This window comes from Acanthopagrus latus, chromosome 10 (assembly GCF_904848185.1).
Source record: "Acanthopagrus latus isolate v.2019 chromosome 10, fAcaLat1.1, whole genome shotgun sequence".
Taxonomy (NCBI): Eukaryota; Metazoa; Chordata; class Actinopteri; order Spariformes; family Sparidae; genus Acanthopagrus; species Acanthopagrus latus.
Genome location: NC_051048.1, coordinates 17,356,049 through 17,380,180, shown reverse-complemented (window position 1 = coordinate 17,380,180; position 24,132 = coordinate 17,356,049). Strand labels below are relative to the sequence as shown.

General features: G+C 42.4%; 1 protein-coding gene across 6 annotated transcripts in view; it reads right to left on the bottom strand.

The window, feature by feature from the left end:
- The window catches only part of kdm6ba (lysine (K)-specific demethylase 6B, a), a 98,368-nt gene that overhangs the window by 50,358 nt on the left and 23,878 nt on the right, over nt 1-24,132 (bottom strand). For 3 of the 6 annotated variants that reach the window (XM_037112508.1, XM_037112509.1, XM_037112506.1), the window contains exons 4-5: nt 10,763-10,829; nt 7,062-7,199 (exon numbers count right to left, since the gene is read on the bottom strand). The gene's annotated coding sequence lies outside the window, so the exon portion shown is untranslated. Of the gene's footprint in view, nt 1-1,457; nt 1,590-7,061; nt 7,200-10,762; nt 10,830-17,946; nt 17,958-24,132 lie in introns of those variants that run through there. The other 3 variants (XM_037112510.1, XM_037112507.1, XM_037112511.1) reach the window with 3 other exon arrangements.

Here is a 24,132-nt window from a genome sequence, read left to right as displayed (position 1 = left end):
TAACAGTAATTTTGCCTTGTGTGTGTGCGCATGTGCGAGCCCGGCGCTCACGTGTGTGTGTGGAGGAGTACTGTAGGGATCAGTTTACAGTAGTACGCGTGACATGTCTTTCTAGTGAGGCTTTTATTCTAGGAATGTTTGTATTCGCTCAAATGGGGGGGGCAGACTTAATTAGGACAGCGAGACACACACACACACACACACACACACACACACACACACACACACACACACACACACACACACAAAAGCACATAGTCACATACTGACACCAATATTAGCTCCAGGCAGACACCGGCACAAGTGTTGTGTTTCTCACACACTCGGACAGGGAGCACACACACACACACACACACACACACACACACACGCGCGCACACACACACACACACACAGAGCACTTGCTCCCATTATATATACATACACATTTACAAAATGAGTGTTGACCACAAGCCAGACTACTGACAAAGACAAAGATCACAACACACTGGACTGGAAAAAACAACTGTGTGAAAGAAGCTAATGGGAGCCGGCATCTGTGTGTGTGTGCGTGCGTGCAGAGGGGATAGGCATTGACTGATTAATGCTTAGACAGCAAAGTCACAAGACTCCTGTTCAGTACAGTCACCTGTCTATTTCACGATGATGAGATAAAAGAGGGAGGAGAGACGCTGGTGAAAAAAAGAAAAGGAGCCGAGGAAGAGAAAGAAAGAGAGAAACCTTTTGTGCAAACTGGCATTTAAATCAGTGGAGAGCCAGGGGTGATGATGAAAGAGAGAAAAGACATGGGTGAAGAGGGATGAAGGAGTGGAAAGGGAAGAGAAAAAAGGAGACAAAGAGACAGAGAAGTAAAAATTAACTACTTTGGTGTTTTGTTTTCCGCGCCGGTGAGCCAGCTGGCTGCTGAGCAGTCAGGGGTATTTAAATTGCCCTGCTCTGACATAAACCACTGATTTTTAAACTAACGTGTTGGGGTTTCCTTTTGTTTCCTATTAAAATAACAATAGGTTTCATTTCTGAACATTTGCTTTTATGTGAAGCACGAGCACACACTATATAATGACTAATCTAATGGGAGCTTTCACTCACCACCTTCATCACCAAGTCAGCCTGTACAGGACAAACCTTTTACCTAAAAGGCTCCCTGTAGTCCAGTGCTTGTCTATTTTGGGGCATCCTTCACATGCAAAAGTTTGGGAAGCCCCGTGACATAAACATTCAAGCCTGTCCACAAAGACACAAACACTCACACACATATACACACACAGCCCCAGCTGGAGCACACAAGCTCCCTTTGTGCTGCATTCCTCATGCCTTTTAGCCTTAGCTCCAGCCTTTAGCTTAGCTCCTATCCATCTGCACACACACATACACACACACAGCAACTTTCTCCTGCTTTTGTCTGCAGAGCGGTAGGTGAAACAGCTGAGAGCTTGTGGATAGGAAGCTTGTCTTACCGTGACCAGGCTCAGGTTGAGCTCAGAGTGAGACACAGGGTCGGCTCAGTGGAGTAAAATCCAAAGGAGGTGTTGTTAGTGAAAGCGTCAGCCAGCTCAGCAGATTCCTACTACCTTTTCCTTCCCTTGCCTTTCCTGCTGCCTGCCCGCCTGCCTGCCTGCCTGCCCGCCCGCCTGCCTGCCTGCGCTCCCAGCTTTGTGTGTGCCTTGTATTTTCCCTTTAAATTGCACAGGCTGCCTTCCCCCCACCTCCTCAGTGCACGCACACACGCGTACTGAGCCAGCACACAAAACACACACTGCTCCTGAATGTGACACTGTTGTCAAAAGCATTCAGTGCAGTTGTCCTTATTGTTGGTATATATATTTTTTTCTCTTATTTTACAACCTGCGTGGCAAAATAAAAAAAAAACAGACCAAAATAGAAATCCTTTGTCTTTCTTCTTCTCTCCCTCTCTCACTCTACAACAAAAAGTGACTCTCGTTTTGGATCCTCTTCTTCTTTTCCTCTGTCTGTGTTTCCTCACCCTCTCTCTATCTCTCTATATTCGGTCTCGCTTTTTTTTTTCCCACTCAGTAGTCAAACAAAGAAAGGAAAGGAACAGAGCGAGCGCACACACACGCACAAACACACATACACAACACACATTCGCTTGCTGCTTTCTCTCTCCCTCTTTCACATACACATGCACAGGCTCGGAGCCCAACCCCCCAGCCTGCCTCTCTCTGATTTTTTTTTTTCACTCCCTGCCTTTCTCTAAACAGCACCTCCCCCCTCCCCCCCTCCCTCCCTCAGCCTGATCTGGCCTCGTTCTCATTCGTCTACCACCCCTCCCTCTCTCTTCTCCCCCCCTCCCTCTTTCACTCTCTCTCCATCCTTCCCCTCCCTACCTCTGTGTGTCAAACAGATGGGATTGCAGAGCAGAAGGAGCCTCTGTGCTCACTCTGCACCTCGATTCCTCTTCTTCATTAGTGTGATGTAAGCCTGATGGAAACATTCTTTGACCTACAGAACACACTGATGATTACAAAAAAACAAAAACAAATCAATACACATGCAGATAACCTACGACTGGGGTTCGGACACTCAGTGTGTTGCAGTGCAGATGTAAAGTCATCACACCAACATATGTGTGAAGCTGGCAATAACAGTTTGGCATAAAAACCAGCTAACATGGGATGATGAGAACAATGGCTGCAGGTTCCGGGTCCTGATCTGATCCAACATGACCGGTGGAAGACTCGGTAACTCTTTTCCTGCATTTACTCACTTCTGTCAGAGTTTAATGTTTTGATTGGATTTACTACTATCTAATTTCTGGTTCTAATTAAAAGAATTAGATTAGGTGATTGCTTTAGGTCCATTTCCCCTTTGCAAACTGAGTTTTGTGTACTTTTTTGGCCAAATGTAGACCTTAAAGGTAATTTCACCTTCATTAAAGCTTTGGTCTTATTTTCATAGTTTTGTTTGTCATAAACATATTACTGACACAAGTAATCGCTGATACGGCAAAATGACTGCACACAAAAGATTTGCATAACTACAACTATCCCTAGTACAGTAGGTCAAAGTCGACGAAGCAAGTTCGTCTGTAAATGGATATTAACAAGAGACAATTTAGGTAATTAATTCATTACTGTTTTTTATTACTTTATTACTGTTATCATTACTATTACATTTTCTCTGTGTGTCTCAAGTGCATTTGATAGACCGCCTGATTGTCTGAATGCTCATGTGTCTTGCTTGGTTGTACTTCTTTGTATCATCAAAGCAATCACTTTCCAGTTCAATACTGCTTAGGGTGCAACATGTGATGTCAGACAAATGAACATAAAACCAAATCTATTAAAATTAAAATATAGAAAGTCTGATATAATAATAATTCTTATGATTACACTAAATGTGTTAGCACAAAATGTACTGCATTTACAGTTGGCATATAAACTATGTTTAAGTTCTACAGAGCTTTCAAGCTGGGACACTGGAACAGTACTGCCCACTTGTTAGCAATTTACACACACACACACACACACACACACACACACACACACACACACACACACACACACACACACACACACACACGCTTCATGTTTCCTTTTCTTCTTCAGAGAGATGTTTCCTATAGCTCACGTTCGGACACACACACTCTCACACACGCACAAACACGCACACCCAGTCACACACACAGCGTGCCCTCTTGAGTGCCGGCCACGTGCAGGAAGATGGAATTCCAGAGCGGAGAGAAAAAGTACAGTCGGAAAGCCAGGATAGAGAGAGAGAGACAGAGAGAGCAAGAGAGACAGGGAAGGAGGGGAGGGAGGAAGAGAGACAGTGGGGCGGGTGGGGGTGACGGTATGGAAAATACAGCATGGAGCTGCTGCACTCTCTGACCAGGGCATAGGCTGGAGGAAATATAGGCTCTATTACTGCACTCACTGACTCCTATAGACCGGCCCCCCTCTCTCCCCCCTCTCTCCATAAAGAACTCAGGGCACCAGGAGCCACAGCTCCAGACTGCATGACCAGAATGGAGAGGTAACAGAAAACACGGAGACAAAAACCTTGAGGGCACAACTGAAGAGTTTCCATAAAATCAACAGCTGGGCTTGTGCCAGTTGTTGAATGTGTCTGCCCTCAGAAAGAGGTTAATTTAGTCTCAGCTCCTGCTGTATAGCATGCATACATGTTCTAAAGCTGCCTGTTTGAAGTGAAAACCTTTCATCACAGAACAACTGCAGTGGAAATGTTTTACAGTTGATCACCACTTATAATAAGTTTGATCTCATAAGCTTGGGGCACATGAACTCTGCACATATTTTGCAGTTTTTAACTGGTTTGTCAAAATGCTGGTATCTATTGCTGTGTGGTGTCTTTAACTTCCATCTGGTGTGTACATTCTTAATGATAAAACTACCACCTCATGTTCATTGTATCTTTGTCTATTTTCATCAGTTTATATTGTGCAATCCACTAGACACAACAGAAAAAAAACATAATGAAATATTTTATGCTCTACAGAAACAAAACCGATTTTAGCTGCTTGAGGTATTTTGCCTTATTCCAAACTCTCTATTATCATCCAAGTTCTATAGCAGAAGAATGTGGTTTGATCAAAAAGAATCACTGGATGTCAACTATATGTGCTGAGTTCAGGCTTCTGCCAGGATAGATGGAAACATTACTTTGTGTAGGGATGCATGTAATAACTTTCTGGGTCTCTAGTTTACAGAGGCTTAAAAAAACATCCAAGCATCATACAATGTATGCACATTTGCAGTCTGGTGCATCAAACAACCCTCACTGGTGGAGTAGTAAAGAGAATCTGAAGTCACTAGAGTTCCACTATTAAACCCTGAACCAACACAGAAAGTTTAGACTACATATTTACTCAGATCATTCAAATACTGCAGAAAACTATCTCAAAATCCGCACACAACAAGGCTGCATGAACACAGACTTTGGACAGAGCGCTGTTCAGACTTCAGCCTATAAAGTAAAATAATCTGGAAGGTATTACTTGGACCGTTTTTGAGTATTTACATGGACACACCACTTCTCAAGGTGTTTGCCACTAATAAACACAAGGATAAACTGCAAACCTCACACCAAGTTTACACTGGGCAACACATTTTTGTTGCTTCTGATAGGATCTAAACTCACAACCTAATCTTGTAAATGACTCAGTACAACACACAGTAGATCTGCATGACTGGATCATATACTCAAAAGTTCACGTTTATCCATGTTTCATGTCTCGAGGACTGCCCGGGGCTCTGAATAAAGCACAACAAAATAACAAATGAACCACTGTACAAATAGAGCACCTAACAATGTACAAAGATCACAAGGCTGTTCCCTTCTAAACTAAGTTTGTTTCAAAAAGTTAGTAAAACTTCCTCTTTAATGATTAAAACCTCTCAGGTTTAACATCTTATCAGGTGAAAACTGTTTGCTGAAAGCAGTTGCATGGAGCTACATGTTAGTGTAAAGAGCCTGTCTTCATCCCAAAACTAACCATAAAGGCTGTGAATAGAAACAACTGATCTCGTTAAATGAGGGCACAAAGGCTGTAAAACAAGGTGAATTGGTGACAGAGAGCAAAGAGCGGAGAAGGAAACCACCCAGGGAGGGTGAAGGAGGGGGAGAGAAGGCCAGTCAGTATGGTGGCACGTTACATAATTCTCCCGCTGTATTGATATATCGCCTTGCTGATTTGGCCCCTAGCCAGTATGCAATAGCATTTGTAATATTTGAGCTGGAGCCCAGACGGAGAGAGAGAGGGGGAGAGAAAGAGAGACATAGATGGCGAGAGCAGATAGATGGCGACTGATAGAGAGGACAGTGAAAAAGAGAGAAAAAAGAGGTGGAAGCAGAGAGAGGCTGGGAATTTTGGGATGCAGCCAAAGTGACACCGATAAAAAGAGCAAAGACAGAGGAAGTAGCGACGGATAATGAAAAGAGACAGAAGGAAACAAAGTGTCTAAGAGAGCGTTTAATTGAGCAAAATGGAAATAGCTGAGATTCAGGGGAGAGGAAGCCGGGATGAAGAGATAGCAACAGATCGAGTGAAGGCGGGAGAAAAAGAATGTGTGTCAGCGAGTGCACTGCAGGTTATCCTTGTTGCTGTAATCAGCAGTGTTATATAAGAGCCAGCAGCACTGGGTACACTGGTTCTGCAGGACAGAAAGAGTTTACTGCACACACACAACACGAACAGTATGTCTTCAAACACTGGGAACATGAAGTGCCTGTGGCCACATATGCTGGATATAAACCTCAGCAGCATTCGCAGGTTGCTCTGAAAGTACATCCACACTAGCTGGCTAAATTTGAAAGACACCTTTTCTTTCTCTTAGGTTTGGCTCTCTGTTTACACAACTTTTTCACATTGGTTTAACTTTTTTTTAAACTGACATCCCACAACCATGCACATTTCATTGATTGGTCAAGCTCTATTTTCCTTCATTCTTTGCACAACTATTTCTGTCAATTTTCATCTGTACAACTGAACACACACACAATGGATGCCTTTAAAGAAACACTTTCCAAAAGTCTCCACTATTATCCACATTTACACAATTACCGTGTGTCACCCAACTGTATGATGACAGGCTTCGCACCCAGCCAACAAAAGTGGCTGTTGGGAATAGCTATTAATATTTTTGTCAGCCACAATGGGACAGCACTTGGTATGACCAACTTTGTTCGATCAAAACCTCACCTCTGGTGACAATGTAGAAAAACAGAACTTTGTAAAAGGAAGACGTAAACCCAGCTAGTACATGGTCAGGACTAGCATTTATGCTAGGGTATATTAAAATAGCATACCTGCTATAGTATAAATAGCATATCATTGGTCACACAGAACAGAAGGAGTCTGAGCTGAGGTTTAAATCATCTGAAATATAGCAGAGCAACTGGGCTGTGTCCACTTACTACTTGTTGGTTGAAATGTACTAAAGAACAATGGTACGTATCTAAGCAGCTTTCCTATTACATAGAATGGCGACCTTTACAAAGACCTTGCATGAATGGTGGCAATTTTCACATTAACAGCATTTTCAGAATTAGCCGACTTAAGTGTGGATGTAATCACTCACACTGTTCCTCATGATTCCCTTCATGCAGGAGCATCAAGGCCTCTGCTTCCTGCTCCTCCATCCCTGCTCTCGCCTCTGGCACTTCCTCTGTGTTGTGACATCTCTCTTTCACTCCCTCTCTCTGCATCTCTGGATGAACTACAGACGGATGAGGAGAAGGAAGCGGAGATAAAGGCAGAAAACTAGATTAATGGGCTGAATGGGGCGCAGAGAGGGAGAGAAAATGGGAGAATATGGAGGAGAGAAAAAGTAGAGTAAGAGAGAGAGACGGAGGCTGAGCTAGAACAAGCCTTCCTTGTGCTACTGTGAATAATTTACTTTATTCCCCACTCTCTCTCCCTTTTTAAAGATAAATTCAAGTTACATCCAACTGGGGGAGGGGGGTTATGGGTGTGAGCTGATTAATTGCCAATTAATGTTTAACGACGTACAGCTGTGTTCAATTAACACTGGTTTAGGCACCGTCTCTCCCGACAACCCCACCCTCCCCCTCTCCCTCCATCAAATATCTTTCCCTCTCCTTCTGCTGTTGATTCCTCACTTCAGCAAGTCTTACTTGAGAGACATGGGGAGAAAAAGAGAGGTTGTTCTGAAAATTAAGAAGCTGACTGGAGACAGCCATATTCCATCACTATCTTATATGCTGACTTGAAGCACTTTTTGGTCTGTGATGAATGCATCTAATAAGCATGCGTAAATGCAACTGTGTCGGAGGAGGGCTGGCAATGAACATGCATGCTGTTGATATTTTCTTGCTTTCGTATGATGATTTGAAAGGATTACCCATAACATCCTTCTTTGAGAGGATACATATAAACGTCTCTGTGGATAAACAACCAGAATTTGAGCATTAAACAAATATTTTGGGAAAAACAAGTGTATTAGGCACATCCTGTCACCTTACTTAAACCAGTAACTTCTTGAACTCTCTGTTGGTTGGCTTCCATTCATTGCTAAGCAGTGAGCTGGCTTTAGTCTTATATTTACTGGACAGCAATAACAGAAGAATTGATCTTCTAATGTGCTCTTGGCCAAGAGTGCATACTTGTATTTCCAAAAATGTCGAATTATTGCAATAACAGTTCAGTTTTGGTGGTTTGGAGGTTCTGAAAGATTGTAAGATATCATGTCCAAGAAAACCGATTACTCATCAGTTTTTGAAAAACTCTTTCCAGCTTCCTGGTGGATGTTCAGATGTGACATTCATTAAGTCTATTTTTATTCACTTCAAACTGAGTGATGGAAAACACCTCATTTGCATTTTACTTTTTTGGAATGTTTAAAAAGTTTGCATGAAATTCACTTGACAGCTGGATGTAAACATAATTAGATCTGAGAGGGGTCTGGCCAGAAAAAAGACTTAAATCAAACTAAATTTATTTGACTGGGAGCACAGAGCTCATGCGGGCAGTATATCTGACCACTATGATCAGCAGAACGCTGACAAAGTCTGGACACATCTGTAACCCATGGTAGGTCATAATGTATATATTTGAACATCCATCCTATGACTTGCTACACTGTGGGAGAAATTAGCACCTAACAAATAAGCTTAACTTACCCACACTGCAACAGCCTTTTAAGAAAATCTGCAACTTGGCAAGTGATATTGATATGCTTCAGCCTTAAAATGAACATGCTGCAGTTTCATCCAATTTGCTGTCAAGAAAACTGCTATCATGGGTGAGTAATTGCCATCCAAAAGAAACAATCAATTCAGTGATAGCATTTGTATGCAAACATTTGCACATGTGCAGGGCGATCTGCTAAAAATAGATGACTGACTCTTTTTCCATGGCCAGGAGACAAGTTTGCCTTTTCTCCCCCTGGTGTGTCAATATTTGGTACAGTGAAAAGAAGAGAGCAGCATGGAGATCAGGGACTATGTTTTGATTGCTGCTTTAACAGCGATGGACTGAGAATAATTTACATACTACTTTTTGTCATGTTTACATCACAGCTGGAGTCAAAATATACCTGTGACTACTTCAAAGCCATTTGACCTGGGAATAAATGCCAGATCTATCCTTATCCATTAAAGACAAAAGCCAGATATTATTGGGGGATAATGGCTTTTTTCGCTCAGTGTTAAAAGGGGTATTAGATTAAATAGTAATCTCATTCGTTGTGATTGATCGTCACATGAGAGCATCCAAACTAAACTACGTATCTCACCTTAGGTGAACTACTTAAACTAAAATCTTCATCCTTGATCTAGTACCTACATTTGTATCCTGAAGACAACATTCACAACTGTACATTCTGTACACACTGTACATTATATTTAATTCATTTTTATTTTTTCCAACTGTCCATCTGATGCCTTTGTTATCTACTAGCATACAGCAATCATGTTCTGTCGTTTGATATAAAAGAATGTGCTGTGTGCACTTCTTAAATGTCAAACTGTTACCTTTTCTATGTCATCTGCAGTTGCCAACACAGACAATTCCCCTGTGCATAACCACATGACACAGATTTCATCAGTTTCAAGCTCAAGCAGAACTGTATGTTGTGATGTGTGATGGATTCAGCACAGATTGCTGGTGAACCTGCTGACACCGAGACATCTGAATTCTCCACCATGCCTCCAATTTGCCCTCCACCCCTTTGCAAGCAAAGACCCACGGGGCTAGCAGATTTGATGCCTTCTTTTTTTCCTTTCCCTCTCATCCTCCTCTTTCTTCATCCCGCCTTATCTCTTTCTTCCCGCCGTTCATCTGATTCATCATGTGCCTGGAGCCTCTCCCTCCCTCTCTGTCCGGGAAAAAAATCGGCAACTTCACTCAATCTTGATTCAGATTTGGTGCACTGTCTGTGTACAGTGCTCTCACTGCGGGAATTACATTCCAGAACCTGTCTGATCGGACTAGTCCATGATCATTAAACACACACACACACACACGTGATCATAATATATGTAAATATGATGAGGAGAATGAGGAGACAGAGAGCAAAAAGGCATGCACTGTATTGCATCTTTCTGCTGGAGCGAGTGTGCATTTGAGCAGCCAACTGTGACTGCTGGTGTTTAGTACTACATGTATGAGTCTGTTTGTCTGTCTGTCTCGTTTCTTTTTGCTTTGGCTTTCATCACAATCTGATACCTCCACCCATCTGTTCACAAAGGAGAGAGGGAGAGAAGAAGAGAGGAGAGGTGTGAGCATGCAGAGTTGGCTATCACTCTTCATCCCTGCTCCTCCTCTTCCTCTATATCTGCTCTCTTTTCTTTGTCCCCTATCTTTCTGCCTGTTTCCTCCTTCACATGCTCTTCCTCCTCTCCGTTAATCCCCCCTCCTCCTCCTCCTCTACCTCCTGCCTGTCTCTCCTTCATTCCTCCTTTCATCTTCAGATACAGGCAGAATGGAGCTCAGCTTCCTCTAAAGACCCAGCAGGTGTGTGGTGTGTCTAATTGTACACAAGTGTGTGTGTGTGTGTATGTGTGTGTGTTAGCGTGCAAAATGTGCTTTAAAGTCCTGCGTCTGAGAGCCTTCTTTCTATGAAGTCACATTGTGCTTGTGTTTGTAGCCACTGTACGTGTGTGTTAGCTCTGTGTGTGTGTGTGTTGGAGATATCTTGTTTCCTCAGGGGAGTTCGGGCCCATTTCCACTGTCTGCTGTAGCCAACCAACCCAGCAGTGCATCGATAATCTATTAGGGTAGAAACACACACACACACACATGCACGCTTGTTTCTCTTACCTGCCACTGCTGAGCACAGTCTGGGTGTGTGCTGACTGTAACTGGGTGGGCCAGATATTGGCTGTACCTGAAAAGCAAGCACACCACTGATATAAGAAGTCATAAACACATACACACAACATTTATCAATGGCGCTGGCAAATATATTGTCGGGAGTTGTGCTATGCTGAAGTGTAAAGCCTGCCACATCTATTGCATTACATGCCCTAGCACAGGTTTGCACATTTCCCACTTGGTCAAAAGCATGTAGCTGTTTTGAAGTACTTTATATACTATACAGTTAAGTTCTGATCCAGGGGGTCTGTTAAAATACGACGACGGGCTTCAACTACACATTGCTTGATCAAGAGACAGAGAGGATGCAAACCACTGGATTAATCTTTAACAGCATGTACTTTAGTTCATCATATTTTTCAAATAAAATCTTGAGCTAAAAGTAGAAATCTTAATTTGTCAAATTAATGGACTTAAATGTTGAATATTTTCTCCAGATGTCCAGTGGCAAAGAAATATAGCAAGTAGCATGAATTTTAAACACTCAAGTAAGGTATCTCAAAATTGTACTTAAGTTTAACGTATTTACATACTGTCTACCACTGCCCATAAGAGATTGTTGTAAATAAAAAAAATCATAAATTTGCTTCTACAACAGCCTCCATTCCATGGAAGGCTTTCCACAAGATTGTCCCCAGCTGCAGGGATTTGCTCCAATGTAATCACTGGTGTTAGGCAAAAAGGCCCTTCTTGCAGCCGGTGTTCCAGTTCATCCAAAAGTTGTTGAACAGGGTCATAGTCAGGGCTCTGTGCTGGTCAATCATTTTTTGCCTGCCAAACTCAAAACACACCTTTCTTTATGGAGCGTATCATATACGACAACAGTTTTTACTAAGTGTACTTTTCTGCTATGCACCCCAAAAATACAATGACTGAAAAATGTCTCTGGCATCATGCATTTAATACCAAAGATATCATGATAAGAAATCAGAGCCAATGTTTATCTAGTTCTCAAAATTCAAATTACCATAATGCAACAAATTTGCTGTGAAATTAGGTAGTGGAAGCACTTGTAAAGAACAAAGTGCTTTAAACCAGTGACCCTGATTATACATATAGCACAAGCAAAGACGCACATTTAAACACACAGATTCAGTCAAAATATTAACTATAAAGACATGAAAAGAATATGGCAGAAAATATGCAGAGACAGTTGAAGAATAAACAGGACCTGATGTAATTCTCCTTGTGCATATGAAAATAGACTAAAATAGATACTAAAGACAAACTGAGCCCAATGTACCGACCAATCACACAGAGTGATGATGATTACAGCTACCTGACAAGTTGTACACCCACTGTTATTATATCCTTAGACATCAGAAACAAACACACGCACACACACACACACACACACACACAAACATGCAGGCTTGGAGAAATCTTGACGGACACACACAAGTAGCACAAGACCAGACAAAACACATAAACAAGATTCCAGCATGATGTAAGAAGGCGCAATATCAGACATCACCATAATTAAAGCTAAAGCCTGTTTATCGACCAGTTAAGTAGGACAGGAGGAGCTCAGCCCCAAAGATGCAGCTTGTTTACAATAACACAGCCGTACACAGTGTAGCATTTAATCACCATGCTGCTGCCAGCCTATATTCATTGCAGCCATACAGAACACCACCAGGTTTTTGGGCCTTATACAGGGGGTCAAGTAAAGTTCAGAAGGACTGTAGAAATATTGCTGTCATAGAAGGCTACAACATACATACAACATATTTAGCGAGAATATACAAAGTTAGTGTCTTTTGAAGGGCTACCTCAAGCCTTTGTTTGGTTTAATTTTTGTCTGCATCTAGGGATTATCTTTTATTTTTTATCAATTTGCTGATCATATTCTGGATCTGTCAATTGTCAGATACATTGAGTACAGCAGGGGGTTGTAATTCTAGTTACTTGCCAAGGATATTTTTTTTTCTTTTATCTACGTTTGCCTTAGTTTAGACAAATTAGCATCAGCTGACACCTTTAGAGTAATGTACTGAACAACAGAACACTCCCTTCTATATCTGCCCGGTCCTGTGATAGGTTGATGATGCTGAGGCTCGATACAATTGCCCTTCTAGTAGAGTCTAGTCTGTATAACCATATCCAGTTGTCAAGCAACTTCATGGCCGGCTGTGTAAACTCTATTTTCAAGGTATGTTTGAAATCCGCAAGTAATGTCATGCACATGAACATGATGCTAGATGCTAGTTTTACTCGACTTCCAACTAGTTAGGAATGAAAGCTTTTTGATTGGTAGAAAACAAATGCATGGAATATGTCAAAAACATTAAATACATGCTATGCTATTGTGGATCAGGATGCAAATTATGATTCTTGGCATTAATCTCTCAGAGAGGAGGCAGCACATCCTGTTGAGGCTGTATTGTTTACTTAATTTTTTTCATCTTATTTGTGATCTAAAATTGGTCATGCCATCGCAAATTCGAACCCCTAAGCCTAAAACCTAAGCAATGATTTCAGGTAAACCCTTAAATATTCCATCATCTACCATTTTCCTCTTTGAATAATCCCTGGATTCCTGCCTTTTGGAATTCCTCCACAGATTATCCCTTTGCTTAAAACACTCCAGGGCCATGAGGAGGGGGAGGTGGAGGACTAGGATGGGGAGGGGGAGAAGAGGGGAGTCTTGTTTTAAGAAGTTGGATGTCAGTGAATCTTGCTGGGCTTGCAGTTCCCCCTGCGGACATGTTTTGTGCACGTCGAGGAATGCGCTTGCTCCATCCCTCTGTTGTAACCCGCCCCCCTTCTCCCATCCTCCGTCTCCCTCCTTTCCTTCTCCTCCTTTCTTTCTCCTTCTTTAGGGAACAGAGGCATGTAGGTAGACACAGACAGCTGGGCTAACTCACAGCAGCTCCCGTGATCTGCCTGAAAACAGCCTGAGGGCCCACACATGGGCAGACGTACAGACACACATGCACACAGTCACAACAGAGAGGGGAAAAAAGAGACCAAAGAAGGGCCCCGGGACTGAGCCTTGAGGCACTCCCAACCTGGTGACACAGCAGCTTCCCTCAAGGCCCCCGGCCGGTAAGCCGAACTAACCACCGGTTGGAAGCTGCTCCGCTCCTGTTTGCTAACTGCCTTTGTTTGGCAGAAAACAATGACTAGCCCCCGCTCTCTAATTTACAGGGGAGTTGGCTCGTTCCTCTGAGTGGAATGTACAGTGGGTGCAGCTTGCATTTCATGACGGGGTGGAGAGATCCGTGATGAGGGGGGTGGTTATCCTGCCAGAGTGGGACTGCATTGAGGAAAGGGTGAGTGAGTTTAGCTGCTATTTTTAGATGACATGTCATTTTAAACTTGTGGTGTGTGTTCCTGTACTGTGGTCAAGGAATGAAACACTAGTATACGTGGACGTGTACTGTACTCAGATGTCTGTAAGAAAAGGTACAACCTGCAAAGTGGCACTCCAGTAAAACTTAGTGACCAAACCTGCTGTACTTTGGCAGAGCTGCAGTCTAACCCAATGCACACAGACAAATCTACTTCCAAACAAAAAGTAATGTGAACAAAGGACCAGTTAAACAATCAAAAAAAATTCAGAATGTGGAAAACAAATACTAAAATCTGTATCCACAGAGGAACCAGCACATAGAAATCCCCCATAAACACACCTCAGATTGTAAGAACAAATCATGGAAGCTATTGAGCCTCGTACACAAAGGCATATGCAAACAGCCACACAATCATCGTCTCCACACCACCGCCCACTCGATCCTGCTGTCACCTTACTTAACCTGCAGTACACTGAAATAGCTGACAGAATGGTGAGGAAGATGTGTACGAAGAAGAAAAGCGATCCCAGATCAGCTTTTTCTCAGTGAACCAATGCAGAGTCTGAAATGAAAGGGAATGAAAGAGTGAGAAGAAAGAGGGGAAGCTGGAGAACATATGGCATACGGGGACCTAGTTTCCTACCCCTTCCCTCTTCGGTTTCTCCTCATCTCACACACCTGGGACCATTACTCCTCATGGATTCAACACCCAACTAAAATTCTACTTTCTTTAATTAGTTCTCTCTCTCTTCCTCCTCTCTCCCTCCCCCACCCATATGCTCTCATCTCTGTCACCTTTTTTCTCTCTTTGTCTTTTTTCCAATCTGCTCTGTGTCTTTAGTCATCATCATGTCTTACCGGCTCTTACTGGATTCCTTTTCCTCTTCCCAGTTCACTACGTACCCTTTCCTATTCATTATAAGAATTACTGTATTAGACAAATTAAACATTGTACAAAATGTGAATTTGCAGTTCTATCAATTTTCACTTCTCCAGGTCTCTCTACAGGTCTGGTTGTCTGGGTGTGTTATTGAGGCCGTGTGGGAAACAGGATTGAGGAAGTGTGACTATTCCCACATTCTACTGCTTGACTAACCAATGAAGGAAAGATGGGAGAGACAATACACTGCTAAGATAGTGAATCTGTACATGTGCATTAGAGGAAAAGAGAGAGGAAGACATGACAGACCACAAGTCTAGCTACAAGTAGAGTGAAGGTGAAATTCAAATCTCAAATCCCACAAGCAGGGCACACATTCTAAAATTACTCCTTGTGTGGTTTTAACAATTTAAAAAAATAGTCTGGACAGAAAGAGAAATTTCTGAACTTGATGGCCTGCAATGCTACCAAAAATTGTCATCATTATCACTTGAATCCATTGTCAAAACCTCTTCCTCGTTGCATTGCAAGGGAACGTCATGTCCGCTGCAATTTAAAACTGGCTCATTTATGATGTTTTATTGTTCATTTAAGTAATCTAATTTCCCTGTGCATTACAAACGATAATTAAGTCATCAAAGTGTTGTCTTGTTGGAATGAATATGCGTGCAATATCTTTTTCTGATGTGTGTATATAACCCTGTTAGTGCTGTGGCCCTTTCGTAATTGCATTCAATTCTAACTTGAGCCCTGTTGCGGAGTTCTTGAAATGCTAACAGGTCCCGGTAGGATTGCCGGGGCGACTCTTGCATAAAACTGCCTCAAACATGACGTGGCCATGTAAAATTGCCAGCACATCTACAGAGTGAAGTGCATGTCTGAAATTGGCTACCAACTTGGTTGTCTGCTTGGCTTTGATGTCTGCAACCCTGACCTCAAAAGGGACAAGTCATTAAGTGTGTGTGTATGTGTGTGTGTGTGTGTCTGAGCGGGACACAGACAAGGCATGAAAGAATTTATTGCTTACTTAAATCACAGTGACCTCAAACCTGTGAGTCCACATCAAAGTTGTCCACTTGCTATGTACTACATGTGGTAGCTTTCTCTTTAAATTAGAAAAAAAAACCTTCCTTTATGAATACCATGTGCAAGTTCCCCAAAGAGAAATAAAGTGTCAAAGAAAATACACACTTACAGCAGAGATGTAACAACTGAGGTGCACCTGAAAAATATAAACAACCTTAGCACTTCTTATAACTGTCAAGAGTAATTACAAGACACTCTAGGAGGAAAGTCATTGTGAAACTTTTCATTTTCATGCTATTCATGCGACAGTAACACTGTAGATAAATGCCCCAACTGGATGAAGTACAACAGAGTAAATGTCTTTGTTGGGATGGAAGTAATTTAATTATGGGATATAAATAGGAGTTATAAATACGCAAGAGACAAGAGTAGCCTTCCACCTTGTGATTTATGCTTCCTAATAAGATTCCAGCTTACTCAGTTCACGACAGCCATTATTATGAGTTATAGTGGTCTTAATGAGTGCTGCAGCAGTGTCTATACTCATGGCCGAGATCTTGAGTGATATAATGCAGACACAGGCAAGAAAAAAAAAAAAAAACCTAAACATGACCAGTCAGTGACCAGACTTTCCATCACACAGAATATGGATACGTAGTGAGATGTTTTAGATCAGGCACTAAGTCTATCTGGAAAAGACATAACTCTGCTAAAAGTTTAATAAAGACACTGTTTTGTTTTCTGACAATTTCAGGGAAAGCTGCAGCCAAATGTGCAGTTTTGTCACTTGGTATCACATGGCAGTATGAATATACAGAGGGTGATGCTGTTCTGCCAATGATGCTTTTTTGTTGTTCTAATTAGAGGATGGAATGCAATGAAAATTTGGTGGGTAGGGGCGACCAAATGACGCAAAAGCACTAAATCACACTGAGGAGGAATATCTCACAACTGTGTTCAGTGTGTTACAGTGTGTGATGCATAAAACTTCTAAATTTGTGTGTGTTACGTTTATTTATTACAGTGTGCATTAGTAAACTTCACTTCCTGCTGCCTTGTGTGGTTGCTGGGACACCTGCTCTGGGCACGTGCAGAGGCCTGACTGTCTGGACTGATCTTTGACCCCAAAGAGCTCTAACCCTCATGACCTCAGCAGTGGTTTGGCACTTCATCTTACTGACCACTCCTACCACACTTCTGTGTGTTTGTGCATATCACAGAGAGACAGACTGAACAGCACTTAAACAGACTGTCTTTTACCCCTTTCATACGGAACAAAAACCCACTAGGACTCACTAACATCTGGCTTTTTGTCTTTCATCTGTATGTGTACAACTGGCATTCACTCCCATGTCAATTGACCCTGCAGTAGTTGTGGGTGTTTATGAGCTCCAGCTCTGATCAGCTGTGATTGAAAGAACAACATGCAGGTGGACACGCTAATTTTTGCCCCTTGTTAGGTACAATGCTATGATGCATGTTGGAGTTAAGGACGCTGGCTTGCTAATACTTTCTCCAATCCATCTCTGTTTAAGCAGCACTCAAACATTGTTTAGCTGGTGCCAAGTTTGAAAGACAGTAAGTAAGCTAAACATATCTTAAAACTTGCTATCATAACATTTTCAGTGGCTTCCATGTCAGCATCCGATCATTGCCAGTTGCCTGATCGGTGATGCAAATGTGCGACTGCTGAGCATGAGATGTTTTCTACTTCACAGAAACTTGTGAAAAGAAAAATTAAGAACAATTAAATACACAGTCTGCACAGTTCAAATATTGAGTTTTGAGTTTTTTCACAGGCAATACCGAAATTGCATTGTGTTAAACGCTGAACTAAAATCTACACCAGGAGCCAAAAGCAAAACCATGTAGGCTATGGAGCACAAAATAAGCTCTAAGCAAAGGGGCCACCAAGATAGGGCAGAAACCTGGGCAGTTGCCTAGTTTGCCACACACCCCCATGCATGCACGCACACACACACACACACACACGCACACACACACTAAAAATGTCTAAAAATGAAGATAAATGCAGAGGCACAGAAAAGGTAGAATTCTGGGTCAGAGTATCGCAGGGAACCAACATTATTCCATTGTGCAAATATAGCCCTGCAAACAGACTTGGAGATAGCTTTGTGTGGTTGTGAGGGTGTGCGTGTGCATGTGTGTGTGTATGTGTGTGTGTGTGTGTGTGTTGTGTCATTCTGTCTTGCTAGCAGCAGACACAGCCTCGCTGGGGAGGCGTCACGCCTTTATTTATTCATCAACCTTCAGGGAACTGGCAATGAGAGACAAGGTCAATACATTATTGCACACACACATGCACACGCACACACATGTACACGCACAAAACCCTTCACTCCACCTATAGAAAGACCACATATACAGCAAATACTTTTCTAGGACACCTCTGCCAACACATATACTGTAATGACTCGTGTTAATTGGTATCACAGTACCCACACAAGCCACACACACACACACACACACACCCAGTGTTCAGAAACTTGTTGGCTGACTGTGCCGTGAATCTGAGCCCAGAAAACACACAGACCCTATTAAACGCTGCCGGATCTGCAACACACACCCTATTAAATGCTCCAGGATCAGCTGAGTCAGCACGCGAAAGAGAAAAATCTGGGGGTTGAGACAAAACAACGAACCCTGTAACCAGGAGACACACAGCACACAAACACATGATCATGTACAGTATGCTGGAATACTTAAGTACAGAAACAAACAAAGAAAGCCTACAAACACAAAGGAACAGACACACATAAAATGTAAAAAAGAAACACAGACACCAGTTTGGGGAACACAAGCATGTGCATGTGCTACTTCGCATCTGGCTCCTCTTACACCAAGACACAAAAGAGGTAGTATTTGTAGTGAATGTGTCCTTGTATGTGTGCATGTGTGTGTGTGTGTGTGTGTGTGTGTTTGTCATTTGGTCAGTTGCTTTGATAGCTGGCGAATGAGGAGGAGGGCTCACCGTGAGTCCAGACGAGAGAGGGGGGATGGGGGGTGGAGGGGGTACACTGTCAGATACACAAACACAAACCACATGCAGCTGTTCAGCGTCTCCCTGAGAGGCACGTGATACACACACAAACACAAAAGGAAACTGCAGCAACAGAGGCAAACATCTATCTTTGTTACTTGGGCAGTGGACAAGGGTGTGACTTCTTCACCACCACGTGCATCTCAGTGGAAATCCTCAAGATGTGTGTGTGTGTGTGTGAGTGAGTGTGTTTGGCTCATAGTGACTTGTGAGTCATCTAGCGGGTTGTGGGTCTAACTCTGGGGTAAAAATAGCCCTGTGTGTCAAACATGGTTACAGGGTGATGATGAAACAACTGGCTGTACCAGCTGTTCACACACACATTGTTGTAGATGCATACAGCTCCCCAGAGTCATTGTCCCAACTTATTTCACAAACACTGTTAATTGGCTGTGCCCTCTCTTGTCTCTGATGTGTGTGTGTGTGTGTGTGTGTGTGTGTGTGTGTGTGTGTGTGTGTGTGAGCACGCAAGGGCGTCAGTATGTCTAATCTTACTTACCCCCACTTTATCTGCAGGACCCTCCTGTGCTAGTCTCACCAGATCACAGAGATGGAGAGGGAGAGGAGGGGTGGGATGGGAGGAGGAAGACGCAGAGATGAAGGGAGGGTGGGTGACCTGAGCGTTTGATGTTAAAGTTTGGAGCCAACCAAAGGAAAACTTCAAACACTGCATAGAATTAAAAAGATTACCTCCCCTGTACACACACTCCTTTCTCCAGTTCAGCATGTGCACTCACATAGACATGCACACAGAACTATCAGTCCTTAACAGGTCAGCATGCCCTTCAGCAGAATACAGAAAAAGAAGAAAAGATGGAGAAATAGAATGAGAGTTGTTATCTGCCCTGTAGTCAATATCTCTTTTGTCTTTAGTGTAACTTAAACTGATCCCAAACCAGCCCTGCCTCAGTAGGCTTTGTAAAGAAAGAATGACCTGAGGGGGCAAAGTAATCTGGAGTCAGTGACGGCAAAGTGAGACAATGTCAGAATCAGGTGACGTTATGTGCTACATTAGCCTTAAAGAATCCAGTAGGTCTTTAATACTATACTATATACTAGTATATACTTGTACTAGTATATATATTGATTGTGATGCCTCCATGTGATCATGTGTTTATGAATGTTACTGAACACGAGTGAGTATTACTCAAACATCCACTAAGGTCACTATGTCAGACAGGCTTGGCTAAATGGTTACCAGTTTCCAGCATCTTAAAGAATTCCTAAATGTTTCATCCATTTCCACTTTCACCTCCACCTATGTGTAAAGTTAACTCTTTTACATACTCTTTTTCAGCATTATGATTACCGGAATAAGGGGTTGAATGCCTTGCTCCCAGACATGTGGACAGTGGTGTTTCATTGAGATGATCAGAGATACAAATTGGAGTAGAACCACCAGAATAACAGAAAGCTTTGGGGTATGATAGATATTAAGTAATGACTTGTCGTCTAAACATGTCTGAAGGCTAAACTGCTTATTGATGTTCTAAACGGCCACACTTGGAGGGATGAAAAGCCTGCAGAGACTGAAAAGGGTGAAATGTGATTCTACATGGGATAGAGGCAGGTGTATTTGGGCATTTTCTTCTGAAAAGCTTTCATGGTGTAGCACTGCATTCCACATCAGAAAGTGAAGATAGACTTCAAAAAACGAATTCTGAATCCTCTCTCTCATCGCCTGACCAATCGTTGCATGAAATACTGTAGGTATAGTATGTTCGTTGAACTGTTAGTTTAGGACAACCTTTGTTTTGTCAGCTGAGCCCTCCCACCATTTTTTAAGGCCAGAAACATCTCAGAGAAGGGGTTTTCAGACACTGTTTAACTATCCAATAAGCATATTGTTTGAAGAATACTTTACAAAGTAGAGAAGGAAATAAATTTAAAAAAAACCTTCAGATTCTTGAAAAGAGAGGGAATAAGATAATTTAATGTGTGAGTAAATTGTGGGTATGTGTACACTTGGGTAATATGTATTGCACCCTGGCTTGTGAGTGTGTGCACACTGTTCTTTCATGTGAAGTGTGAAATTTGTGGTTCGGAGTCATTACGAGACCAGCAGAGTGATAGGCAGTGTGGTAATTAGAAAGTTATGAAAGAGAAGAAACCAGGGAAGAGAGAATAATAGAAACAAAAAGTAAACAAATGGAAGAAAGAAGAAAATGAGCTGATAAATGAGGAGATGAGAAAGTCAAAGTGATCTAATAAGAGAAAGCATATAAATGAAAGTTGCCAGTGAGTGTGATGTGAAGGGAGAGTGACAAGGAGAAACAACCACTCATCTCTCCATAAAGTTAATTTAGAGCCAATCAGACATGACGAGAGTTGTCGTCAGCAGCGCTGTGGGTGGTTGTGGAGGATAGAGCACACACACACACACACACACACACACACACACACACACACACACAGTGAATGATGCATGCTAGCCAGTTGGAGCCTGGTGGCTAGCACTAGCCTTTATTGGTTAGGCAGCTGGTTTGATGTGGGGCCCACACACAGCGACAGGATGACAGACACACTGTAATGCACACACACACACACACCGCAAAGAGAGGAAGGTGGCGTATGTGTGGGTGTGGGAAGGAGATGTGTTGAGTTGGGCTATATGTGTGTATATATGGGAAAACTGCAATAGTACATCTGTGTGTGGGAGCTTGAAGAGAGGCCTAATGAATGTATGTTTGTATGTGCCTGTGCACAACTGGATGGCTGACACATGTAAACCTGTGTGTTTGGGTACTTGTGTATTTTAAGGTTACAATTTGCTTAAGAGCCTGTATATATCCACAGTTATAAAGAGTGCTTGTGTGTGTGTGTGTGTGTGTGTGTGTGTGTGTGTGTGTGTGTGTGTGTGTGTGTGTGCGCAAAGATGTGGAAGAAAATCTGGACACTGACAAGAGATTAGGGGCAATGTATATAGTGAGGTGGTAAAATAAACAAGACCAAGAGATGACAGACAAACATAACATGAATGTGAGGGGTGAAACAAAATGTAAAGAAAGAAAATGAAAGAAAGTACACAAGTAAAAGAGATGTGAAAAAAACAGAGGAAAATGGGACACAATCAACCCCTAATGATTGAGAAGAAAAAGAAAGAGTGAAGGGGAAAGATGGAGAGATAAACAGAGAGCGTGGAGTGTCTGGCCTTGTCCCAGCTTTGTCTTTGGTCTCAGGGGAGGGAGGCTGGCAGAGGCAGGCAGGCTGGCTGCTCTGGCCCAGAGCCAGGCCACACACTGTGCCACGCTGCCCGGGAAAAGCCCCGGCCTGAGACGGACAGGGGGTTTAGGGGGGAACCAAAGTCCACGCCCCCCCCTAAGAAATTTCAACAGGCCCCAAGGGCCCATTGTGCCCCCAGCTCAACCACTTGACACACCTGGTCCCCTAAGCCTGGTGAAGACTCGTTCACCTTGGCACTGTGCTGTGGCTGTGGGGCTACAAACCAGTCTGCTGTCTATCCTGAGCTTGAGTGGCCTGGAGTTCATTATACAGACACAGGGGTAATTACTGGGACAAAAATAAACATTGCTTTTGGCTCTAAAGCAGAATTTCACAAATGAAAGCTATGAATTATGGGTGATAACTAACAACTAAGATTGGTATGTTCAGAAAAGTCAAATTCAAATATTGTAATAGTACCATTTGGATTTGTTCTTGTAATCAAGCAGTCAATGTCTCATGTCCCACTTTTTACTGTTTTATCACTACTTTTCTTGGCTTGTTATCCCCATCACCCACTGTCGGTGGGATAGCGTAAAACATGTATTGCATCACCCATACGGTCTTGTACTGGTGATGCAATGCATTTACACAAAACAGAAACCCACTCATCAAAACATTGCTTCATGGTTTATCTGACCAGCAGTACTTTTTGAGTCTTTGTCGTTGCTAGAGTCAGTCCTGGAAATGGGAACAGAATGAGAGTACTGAGCGGGGTTCAGCCTCAGGGTGCCAAGAGCCAAATAAATAGATAAACTGCTGGATGATAATAAATGTGAACAAAGTGGAGTAAAACTGACAATAAAGCTGGGTATACTTTAGAACATGGCTACCTTATGATTGACATTTCACTACCGTTTTATGTCCCCAAGTTCTCAGTTGGATCCAATCAGAATGTCCTCCCCAGCTTAAACACTGTCCTCCAAATATAGTCACACCTGGCTCCAAAAAAACAAGATGGCAACAGCCCAGTCTTGAGGCTGTAAAGATAGTATGCAAACCAATGGACAATGTTATGGAGAAATTACATTTGCTTCCAATTCAGACAACTAGATCTGATCAACTCAGTTCTGAATGCCTCCTGTGTCTAAGAATCATGCCAATGAGTTCAACAGGTCACATCTGAGCCACCCAAGACAGAAAAAACAGGCCAACTTTGAGAAACCAAGTTTTCTAAACTTCACATTATACATCAATTACAATGTGAAAAAACAAAAGTCTCTGAATCAAAGCCAGAAAATATTTCTCCTGGGATCAGTTCAACAGCTGCAGCAGAGGCCTTGAAAAGATCAGATTTCAGTTGAAAGTATAAAAGCAACTGCAGCATTCAGCCCAGGGCCGTTCATCAGTGAATGCTTTTTCACCATCACTTGTTGTGACTGATTAAAACCCAATCAAACCTCCTTTATATCAGCCTCTCTCTCGGAGGTTCACGATGCCTTCTGTTGACCTTTCTGACTCTTTTTCTGTTTATTTCAACCTCTGTGGGTCCCCTTTTTGCCTTTGTATTTGTCTCCCTTTCCTTTTTATTATCAAGTCACTGTACTTTTAAATAACTACCAAAGCTGTGTAACAAACTCTCCAAAACTGACGAGCAATAGTAGTGTCCATTAAAACCATGCTTAAAAGATGTATTACTTGCTATAAAAAAACATATTATAGTATATAAACCTCAACAGCCATGACAGCATATATTTGTTTCTCCCCCTACTAATAAATCTCTCCATTTCCTTTTCATTCATCTCTGATGCTTCCTGCAGCTCATTCATCTCTGTTGAGTACATTTACTCTATTATGTACATTTGTGTGTGCATGTGAGTGTTAGAGCATG